This window comes from Canis aureus, chromosome 11 (assembly GCF_053574225.1).
Source record: "Canis aureus isolate CA01 chromosome 11, VMU_Caureus_v.1.0, whole genome shotgun sequence".
NCBI lineage: Eukaryota > Metazoa > Chordata > Mammalia > Carnivora > Canidae > Canis > Canis aureus.
Genome location: NC_135621.1, coordinates 50179220 through 50189746, shown reverse-complemented (window position 1 = coordinate 50189746; position 10527 = coordinate 50179220).

Genomic DNA, 10527 nt, shown 5'->3' with positions numbered 1-10527 from the left:
GGGCGCCCGCCTGGCTCTCTCTTGTCCTGCCTGGTCTGTCAGCACTTCCTCCTGGAAGCTGCCTGGTTGCGGGCCCCACAGAATCCTCCTATTGGTTCCAGGTTATCTTGCCTTGCCTGGGCAATCCTCACCCCCACTCTTTTGGGGGCTATCTCCAGGTTCAGCATGGCCTACCTGGGACACCTATTGGTTTCTCTAGGCAAATTCTGTGGCCCACAGGTAATGCCTGGGTTCTCAGTCCATGACCCTGAGCTGGTGCTTATTACTCACTCATTCACTCACTCACTCACTCATCAGTTCAACAAATGCATGCCAGGCTTTGTGTTAGGTGCCATGGGTAATCCAAAGGGGCATTTGATACACCCCTGCCCCCAGTCTAATTAGGGAACTAAGCCACATACCCAAATCCCTCTAAGGCCAGGGAGAATGTGACGGTGGCTCCTTGGTGGCCAAGGTAGCTCAGTGAGGACATTGTGTTTGTCTAGTACTTTCTGCACCAGGTGTAACTCCACAGACTGAGTGAGTCCCCCCTGCTGCTATTTAAACACCCCCCCACCCCCCCCACCCCCCCCCACCCCGCTCCCTTTGGGTCACCTGCTGAGTGCCTGTGACCTCTGCTTCTGGACCCACCAGGATGACGCAGGGCTCAGGTTACCACCCCGCCCTGGCTCTGAGCTGTTCTCCTGTGACTCAGGCACCCAGATGTTCCAGGACAGGGCAGCTCCAGACTCTCATCACCCAAGTTTTAGTATTATATCTTAAGCAAACATCGCAAACAACCCAGCCCGAGTTCTCACGGAGTGCCAGGGCCGAGAGGCGAGTTCGGCCCCAGGCAGAGATGCTGAACACCTACAGGAGGAGATACGGGCTGTTAGAGAGGGAACAGCCTTACCTGGGGACATGGGGATGTGTCATCATTCTATTTGTCTCTTTCCTGGGAAAGGAGCTCCACAGGATTATCCTTCAGCTAGGCCTTCAGGGAGCAACCCCTTTGCCCCTAGAACTCAGGGCCCCCCAGACACTTCCTCACCAGGGATGCCACCCTCACCACCACCATCAGGCTCTGAAGAAGGACAAGAGGGGTGTCTGTGATGGAACTCCTCACCCCCTGCAAAGTGACTTCAGACAGTGGAGAAGACCAGCCAGTGCTCTACAAACAGTTCTCTCAGCCTCTCAACATCTTCAACTGTAAAATGCTGATGGCCAGGATGCTGGGACCCTTAAAGGAAATAAGACAGTGAAAGAACCCAGGACACAGCCTGCTGCCTCATAAACAGTCAACTCAGGTTCCTTTTCTTCCTCTCTTGGCGCTGTGTCTCACGTAAAGAGTTAAAGCTTGAGGCAATTACTTGTGGTTTTATGGTAGAAATGAACTGTGTCCCGGGACACCCAGGGATGAGACTGACCCAGGGGCTGGAGTCCAGTGTTTCCCTGGGTTTGGAGAAAGGGTGATGGCTGGCACTAAGGGCAGAGTCCCACTCTGGGAGGGAATGACAAGTAAAACTGAGAGCTGAGGGGATCCCTGGTTGGCTCAGAGGTTTAGCGCCTGCCTTTGGCCCAGGGCGTGATCCTGGAGTTCCGGGATCGAGTCCTGCATCGGGCCCCCGGCATGGGGCCTGCTTCTCCCTCCTCCTGTGTCTCTGCCTCTCTCTCTCTATGTCTATCATGAATAAATAAATTAATTAATTTTTTAAAATGTTTAAAAAATGAGAGCTGAAAGTCCTCATGGCAAGAAAAAACAATTTGTAACTAGGCATGGGGATGGATGTTCACTAGAGGTACTGTGATCATTTCGCAACATATATAAGTATTGAATCATTATGTTGTACACCTGAAACTAATATAATGTTGTCAGTTACACCTCAATAAAAAATAATTATGAGGGAAAAAATAAAATATAAAAATAATAATGATGATGATGAGGGATGCCTGATGGCTCAGTCAGGTAAGCATCCAACTCTTGATTTTGGCTCAGGTCATGATCTGAGGGTTGTGGGACAGAGCCCCAGGTCAGGCTCCGTGCTCAGCAGGGAGTCTGCTTGTCCCACTCTCTGCCCCTCCCCCCTCAAATAAATAAATAAATCCTTAAAAAAGATAATGATGAGAGCTGGCCCCAGCCAAGGGGTCATGAGACACCACACTCAGTCTGTGATGGGCCAAACTTGCCTTGGGAGGCAGCCAACCCAAACAACCATGACATGTCCAGTAGAAACCCACACAAGGCTTGGATGTGCCAGGGGAAAGGAAAGTGTTTGGAGACAGGGGCCTGGGCCCTGGCAGTCCTCCAGCTGGATGGCAGGAAGAGATTTTCCCAGATGCCCCTGTGGCTCCTCTCACCCCTAATGCCAGGAGCCAAGATTTATCTGCCTTCTCCAGCTCATGTAGAAATCAAGACTCCAGGCCCTTGGGGCCATCCAGGATGTCACCAGCTCTGCTGCGCTGGCCCTGTGATTCTGGTCTGCAGCCTTCCTGTGGACTTGACCCTTTGTGGTTTATCCACCTCCATGATTCACATTCCAATTCTTCCAACTTCCTCTCCCACTATGAACTTATTTATCCTTAGAATATACACAGTCAACCCCATGGACCCCATTCATTTTCCCAAAATGATGTGTTTGGGAATTCAGAATTCTGGAGGTCTCAGGAAGGCACATACAATGGTACCTACTGTACGTGTTATGCAACACCACCCTAGAGGGGACAGAGCAGTACCTGTAATCAAGCACATTAATATTTCCCCAGTGAAACATCTGATATCTGTGCCAAGTGGGATAAGTGACGGCTATAAATAGATTCACATCAGTTTAGCTCAGGTTTCGCTGCCAAATAGTTTTGGCAGCAAATATAACAAACAAACAAGCCGAAACAAAGCTTTCAGAATTCTGGATTTGTAGAGAAGAGACGGGGGATCGGTATTTATGCTGCATAAGGGAGAATAAGGCAAACAAACTATCCTTAAGAGAATAAAAGGAGGGACGCCTGGGTGGCTCAGCAGTTAAGCGTCTGCCTTCAGCTCAGGGCATGATCCTGGAGTCCCGGAATCGAGTCCTGCATCGGGCTCCCTGCGTGGAGCCTGCTTCTCCCTCTGCCTGTGTCTCTGCCTCTCTCTCTCTCTCTCTCTCTGTGTCTCTCATGAATAAATAAATAAAATATTTTAAAAAGAGAAAATAGGGGATCCCTGGGTAGCTCAGTGGTTTAGCGCCTGTCTTTGGCCCAGGGCATGGTCCTGGAGTCCCGGGGATCAAGTCCCACATCAGGCTCCCTGCATGGAGCCTGCTTCTAACTCTGCCTGTGTGTCTCTCTCTCTGTGTCTCTCATGAATAAATAAATAAAATCTTTAAAAAATTAAAAAATAAATTAAAAATAAAGAGAGAAAATAAAAGGTAAAAGCTCCTCCTGCCCACTCCCTACCACCCGCCTTTCTGAGATCTCCTGGCATTGGAGCCCCACCTCCTTTGAGCAGTTTGGGACTCTGTAGAGTTATGGGCCACCTAGCTGGCTGTGTGCTTAAGGCCAGAAACTGGGCCATTCTCAGTCTTAGTTTCCTGATCTCTTTAAATGGGAAAGGAAATGATTCCAAAGGTTCCTTTAATATCTGATTTTGCCATCCTACTCAATACATTAGCCCGAGCTGGCCAGACTGCTCAGAGAGAGGCAGTGCCTTCTCATCAGTTTAGCCCAGGTTTCGCTGAGCTGCCAACAGGAAGAGCCCAGGAAAGCGGCTCAGCATCCAGTGCTCCCTCCTACCTGAGTAGAGGGGAGGAGAGGGTGCCAGGTGGGTATGGCTTCCCGCCAGAGAGACAACCGCATTGGAAGCAGAGCCCCACATTTCCCCTGTAAGAGACCCAGAAGCATCTGAAAGAGAAAGCAAGCCTTACCAGGAGACACGGATGGCAAATCCAGGTGGACAGCTCCGGGATCAAATCGTTAAGAGAGAGGTGGGAGCTAGACAGGTAAACCCAAACCCCCACAGGTCAAGGGAGAGAGTCCTTCAGACGCAAGACGCAAACGTTTGGTCCATGGAAGACCCCTTTAAGTGTAGGAAGAGGCTACTCTGGGGTAAGAGGTGCTGGGGAGAACGAAGCGGGCGGGAAAGGACCTCAGGGTGAGCCCCCCTCCCCACCTGCACATCCAGAGCCCGCGGCGCAGAGGACTGGGCCGCTGCGCGCCGCCGCCGCGAGGTGGCAGCAAAAACCCGCCAATGGCCCGCAGCGCGCGGCCTCCCGCCGGGGACCCGGTTTTCCTTTTTTGCCTGGGCACGCACCTGGAGAGCAGAAGGGGTAACCCTTCAGACGGGGCGGGGGGCTGGGCTCCCCGGCCGGGCTCTCCTGCAGGCGCAAGACGAACTTTCCTCCGGTGTCTTGCTCATAAAAGCCTCTAACCTGGTGTCTGGAAACTTCTCGAGGGAACTCTTGGAGGCTAGATTCCCTGACCCACTCCCCTCTTCCGCGTTCCCCCCACCCCGCCACCCCCACCCCCACCCCCACCCCGGGGAGAGGGGAATGGATCCAATTCTCCCTCCTCCATCCCTGCTGGCTCTGCAGACGGGGTCAAGCCCAGGAACAGAGGCTTCACGCTCACAGTTCAGGCGAGGACGTGAGAGTGAGTCTGGAAGCTGAGGCTTCCCGGTCTTGCTCCCCGACACCTGTCACACCCAGCCACGCACCCTCATAGACACGTGTGGGCGCACACACTCAATCGCACACACTCGCCCCAGTCACGAGGAACAGCCGTGAGAGGCTGCAAGGGGCAATGGGAGGCTCTCGAGCCTGGCGCGGAGACCCTGGAGTTGGACTTGGTCTCACTCCGGTTCCTCCGGGTCTCTCCGCGGAGCTCGCGTCCGATACCGAGAGGGCTAAGCTGCCTGGATGCTCCGGAGCCGATGCCTCCTCTGCGCCCAAGCGCCGCCGCAGCCTGGAAAGACTTTCCTTCACGTCCCAAAGGCTCAAACGGAAGCGCCCGGCGCTGGGCTGCCTCCCCTCCCGGGAGCCCGAGCCGAGGAGGACGCGCCGAAGCAGTTTGCAGGAGGCTGCGTGCGTGGAAGTTGCGCAGAGCCCGTTGCGCTAAGACGCAGGCTCTCCAGGCGCGCAGAGAGGCGCGCGGGCCCTGGGTCCCCTGCTTCCTCTCTGACCCTTGGGGACCCCTCGCCCGGGGTCACACTCCCATTCCCCTAGGGTGCTGGTCTCCTCTGTCACTCCTCGAGGACCCTTCAGGCCTGGGACCTGAGACTCCAGCTTTCCCCCTTCCTCCCTTCCTCTAGCGCCCACTTTGAAACGGTGTTATTGGGCAGCCAGAGAACTACAGCAGAAAGTGGTGGGTATGGGAGGAGACCTGTCCATCCCCATCTCCGTCCTGGGTAGGGGATGGGTTTCCCAACCAGGTGCACTAGTCTGATTGGCTCTTGGGATCCCCCGACAGACCCCTCCAAGGAACACAGGTGAACTTTATGAGAGGCTGAAGGACATGATGCTTCTGGAGGGACTGTGGGTCAGAGGATGAGATCTGGGAGCAAAGCACAGATCCATGAAGAGGGGGCAAACACTGAAATCACATCACGAGGGGGCCCATAGGTCTCCAACTGGTCAGGTCCTTCCCCACTCCTCCTTGGGAATGTCTCTAACTGGCTCTGCAGCCTTAGCTCAATCCTCCTTCACTTCTTGCCTGCTGGTTGGGAATAGCTTCCTTACCCACCTTCCTGTCTGCAGCCTTGCTCCCTCCAGCCAAAGTTTTTGAGCAGAGCTCTGGGTGTAACCACTTTAGCTCTCCATAAAGCCACATCTGGCTTCCCAGTGCCCAGGGGATCAAGGCCACACAACTTGCCTGACCTTGTAGCTGACCCCCACTCACCCATCTCTCAGACTGTTACCAGCCTACCTAGGCACCAGGCACCAGCCACACTGCTCTGTTCTGGAATCCAAACCTTCTCCATGCCTTTGCTCCCTCTGTTCCAGCCTGGAATCTCCTCCAAGCAATCCAATTCATCTTCCTGGCCAAAGCCACCTCTTCTGAGAAGCCCTTCCTGTTCCAACTCCCAAAGCTGTAATTAGTCTTGAAGTTCCCACTCTCTGAGACACCTCTGTCTGCAACTACAGTGGGCTTGTTTGTTTTCCAGTGATGACTTTGACCATCCACTGGACTATAAGTAACTTGAGGGCAGGGTGTAACTGTGCTTGTCCCTACCCCCTCGGTTCTTCTTTTTGGACAAGGTTGGATGTATTCATACCCACAAGCATACATGGAGTCTGGACACTGTCTCCTCCCTCCTCAGGCACGTGTGCAAGTAGATGTGCCCCCAGGTCATGAAACCAATATTTCTGCTGCATCTTATGGCAATCGGTACAACAGTCTCACTGCACACTCAACAAAGTTCACATAAACACACCATGGAGTCCCATGCACTGGGGAGAGTTGGTGGTGCAAGTGGAGCTCAGTCCAATCTGGGAGAGGAGCCGGCTGAAATCTCTGCTCATCCTCTGAGCTCCGGAGGAATGCCAGCGTGCAGTGTGGCCCCTCGCCCAGGGCGTCTCTCAGGTCCAGTTCCTGTGGGAGGTGAGTTCTGGCTGGGGCTACATACCAGCAAAGCCCAAGTGGAGGAGCGAGCGGGAGTGTGCGCCCAGACAGGCAGGGCCTAAGGCGGCCGCTCCCCACCCTTTCCCACTCCCTTCTCTCGCATTGGCCTCATCTTGCGCGCTCAAAAGCAGGATCCTAGGAAAGTCTGTCCTCGTCCTCGGCTACCGGGAGCGCTGCGGCAAGAGAGGTCGGAGGGGGCACCGGACGCACAGGTTCGGCGGAGCGTGCGAAGGTAGGGGCTGGCTGTGCGGCCGCCGCCGAGCCCGGGCCCTCTCTGGGCCTCGCTCTCCCCTTCGCGCGCCATCAGAGCCGCGTCCGGCCCCGACACGTCGGCGGGGGCCGTGGCCTAGACGCCAAACGCCCACAGGTGCACTTGCATCCGTGGGTCCGTCCTTCTCCCAGCCCGGCCTGGCCCTGCGGCGCCGGCGCGTCCCGGACGAGGTGGGGGCAGGGGGCAGGGGGCAGGGGGCAGGCGGCGGCGGCGGACCTCGAGGCGGACCCCTTCCTCCCTTCACACGGGTGTGACCAGGCCGCAGAGCCAGGGGCGCGCACGCCCGTAACCAGCAGGGCGATCCGTCGTTCAGAGGCCCTGCTAAGAATTTCTGTTTAATAATGGTCGCAAATTAGTTATAATGGTAAACAGTCATCTCAAAATCCAACAAACGAAAGCCAGCGCCGTCCTGGAAGGGCTCCAGGCCGCCCCCCGGGCACAGGCCGGGGGCGGCGCAGCCCCGCGGGGACCCGGGTGGGGCAGGGCGGCGCGGCTGGAGCAGCGGGGAATCGCGCCCGGGGGCGGGGGCGGGGGCGGGGGCGGGGTGGGGGGCGGGGGACTTCGGCCACAGCGCCTCCCAGCGGCCGGAGAGAAGAAAGACGGAGTCCGAGCTAGGCAAGCCGGGACAAAGGCCCCGCGCCCGAGCGCCGCGGAGGCCGGGGGCGGAGCGGGGGCTCGGGGCGCGCACACCCACCGAGCCGCGCGGCCTCGCCCAGACCCCCGCCCCGCGGGCCTGCCTCCCACGCCCACCTCCCGGCCTCGCGCCGCCCTTCGGACGTGGTTAGGTTCCCGGAGCGCGCACACCCTCCGGCCTGCACCTCCAGGGGGCCCAGCACTCCGCCCCCGCCCCAGCCTCACCTCTTCCAAGGGGAGGAGAGCCGCGGGGACCTCCTGATCGAGAGCGACCCCAGCCCCACTGCCATTTCCATCCTCCCGCGGAGAGGCTCTCCCCGCCCGAGGACAGACGGACGGGCCGACGTGGCTTTCCCAGTGCCGTCCTTTCTTGCCAGCACAGTCTGTAAAGTCCTCAGTGCCCGAAGGGTTGCACTCCTGCAGCTTAAGGCCCTTTCCTTTTCCAACAAGAGTGTGTGTAGAAATCGGTCGAGAGTCTGGGCTTATTTGTAAAAAGTGGAGAGAACTGGCTAGGAGTGCAGGCTCGCCTCTGTTCTGCGCTCGGATGCGCGCCGGGGTCTACCGTGGGAGGCGGTGTGTGCCCGTGTGGAGGGGGCCGTGTGTCATGTGAGTGGAGTCGCAGGCGAGGGTCTCCGAGAGCGCAGTGCGGGTGGGGGAGGCCGTTGCTGAATGCAGACGGGGTGTGTTCAGGGTTGGCCTCTTCTGGGCACAGGAAGCAGCCTGTGCTCCCGGCCCGCAGGGGAGGGGGCACTGTGCCCTCCTGTCGCACAGCCGCAGCGCTCAGTTCCCTTCCCAGGTCCCACCTGGCATCGGTCACTGTGCTCGCAGGGACACCTCCCTGGAAACCCGATTTGTTCGTGCGCTTACAGCCAGCACCCTCTCCTCACCCAGGCCTGGCCCTCTTGCTGCCTGAGCCCGGGAAGGAGCTGCTCGGCACTTTCCCTGGCCCTTCACGTTCCTATCCTTCTCCACTTTGGGTCTCACCCCTGCTCTCCTTTCTCTCTTTCTTCTCCTTTTGCTTTTCTTCCTCCTCTATAATTTCTCCCCCTCTTCTATTTTCTCCCTTACCTTCTTGCTCAGCAAAACACATGCCCTTGAGCATTTGGGGGTGGATTATAACATGGAGACCCCCCATTTCCTGACTATTCCCAACATCATCCATGTTTCTCTGGAGGTGCTTATCTTATTCTCTGCCTATATTCGTTGTGGTCCCAGCCTCCCCCGGGGTGTGGGGTGTGTGTGTGTGTGTGTGTGTGTGTGTGTGTGTGTGTTCTGGGAATGGGTGAGGTTGGGCTAAACAGTGGCCTCCAATATCTAGAGTCAGGCAATGTGGTTTGGGGGTTGAAGTGCCTCTGGGGGACATTTTCCATTATGTCTTTGGGTTGTCTCATGCCTGTCCAGTGTCTGAAGGCTTCCTCTGCATATCCTCTGTGTTTTTGTTTTGGTGGATGGGTACCAGCTGTGTTCCCCGACTATATTTATTACTTATCTGCTCCTTTTCTGGTATGCGAACTTTTGGCAAGCCCCGGCCATAATATATAGCAGGCGGCACACTAAATATTTTTTGGTGCTAATGCCATTTTATGCAGCCGCGTATTTCTTTCACAGAGTGGATAGTTCTGTAGAGGGTGCAGTTGTGAGATGGGGCATGTTTGCACGTGCATCTGTGCAATTCGGAGTGTATGTGCCCTAGAGGGTGTGCCTGCAGGAGAGGGAGGTTGGTGAGTTCTTGTGTTTGTGTCTGAGGATCAATGTAGAATCTGTAAAGAGGAATCAGAGAGGGGCCTTAAATGGTGTAGGGAAGGAGGTCCATGGGTGCTGGGAACCTGCTCTGGGGGCAGGCGGGTATATAAGGGAAAGGCCTATATAGGGTTTACAATAAAATGGACCAAGGGTGAGGTGTGTGCATAAAATGTGAGTTGAGGGGTATATCTGTGTCAATAACTGAGCGTGCATGTGCGTGTGTGTCGTAGGCTCTGTCAGCCTGGCTGTTCCTGCCTGCTCCTGGGGAGCCCCGCCCTACACTGCAGAGCTCAATCAGCCGCTGCATGAATACACTCGAATGGAAAGTTGTGCTCAGCTGACCGGAGAAATCGGAGCCGGCTAGCACTGCTCCCCCCTCCCAGGCTCCCTCCTGCCCTTCCTTGGGGCTGCCCACCTGCCTACACATGGGGACTGAGGAGGCTCAACTCAGCTGGGGTTAGATGGGCCCAGGGTGGTGGGGAGTTGGGTGGGCCTGAGCTCCAGGACCTGGGGGCTCACATCCCAGAGGGCTGGGCTTCTCACCCCCTGTGCTTGGGCACGCAGGGGATTGGTGAGGGCTCCGGGAAAGACCCCAAAGCAGCAGCCCAGTGCTCCAGGTGATAGCCACACAAAGACATCGGTAGGGACCTAGATGGCCACAGAGGCACACAAGGACAAGGAGAGGGAGAAGAGACTGGGTCATCCCCTGCTGGGGGAGGCCAAGTACACCCAATGTGCCTCAGGTCTGAGCCTAGGCTTCGGGCTCCAGTGACCCTCGCGATGGGCTAGATCCAGAGTGTGCCAGGCTGGTCAGTTCTCTTTTCTAAAGAAGCTGAGAGAGTCACTCTGCGCCACGGGCCACAGTAGGGTTCGCATTCCACCCCAACTTGGCCCACCTAGGCCTGGGCCTTGCCCTCCCATTACCTCACTGGAGCCCTCCCCGCATCCAAAGTCCAGCCATCCCTGGCTGGTGCCACCACCTTCAGCCTGAATCCCAGCCCGAACCAGCCAGGCTCCTACGCCTTCAATTCCACTATTGATCAGCATCCTCACCCCATGCCGTGGCAGCTTCCAGGTCATTTCATTTTAATCAGCTGTATGTCTCACTTGGGATAATTAACTGTGTTGGTGCTGGGCAGTCGATGCTGCAGGATTTGAAGAGGGCAGGAAGAGGGGCTGAGTGGGGTCTCAGGGCCAGAGCTCCGGGTGCTGGGGAGGCGGGGAGGTGCAAGGAAGAAAAGGTGAGCAGGCCGGAAGTGGCAGATTGGCCTTTCTCACCTCAGGCAGGGAGCTTCTAGGGGCCAGTGACT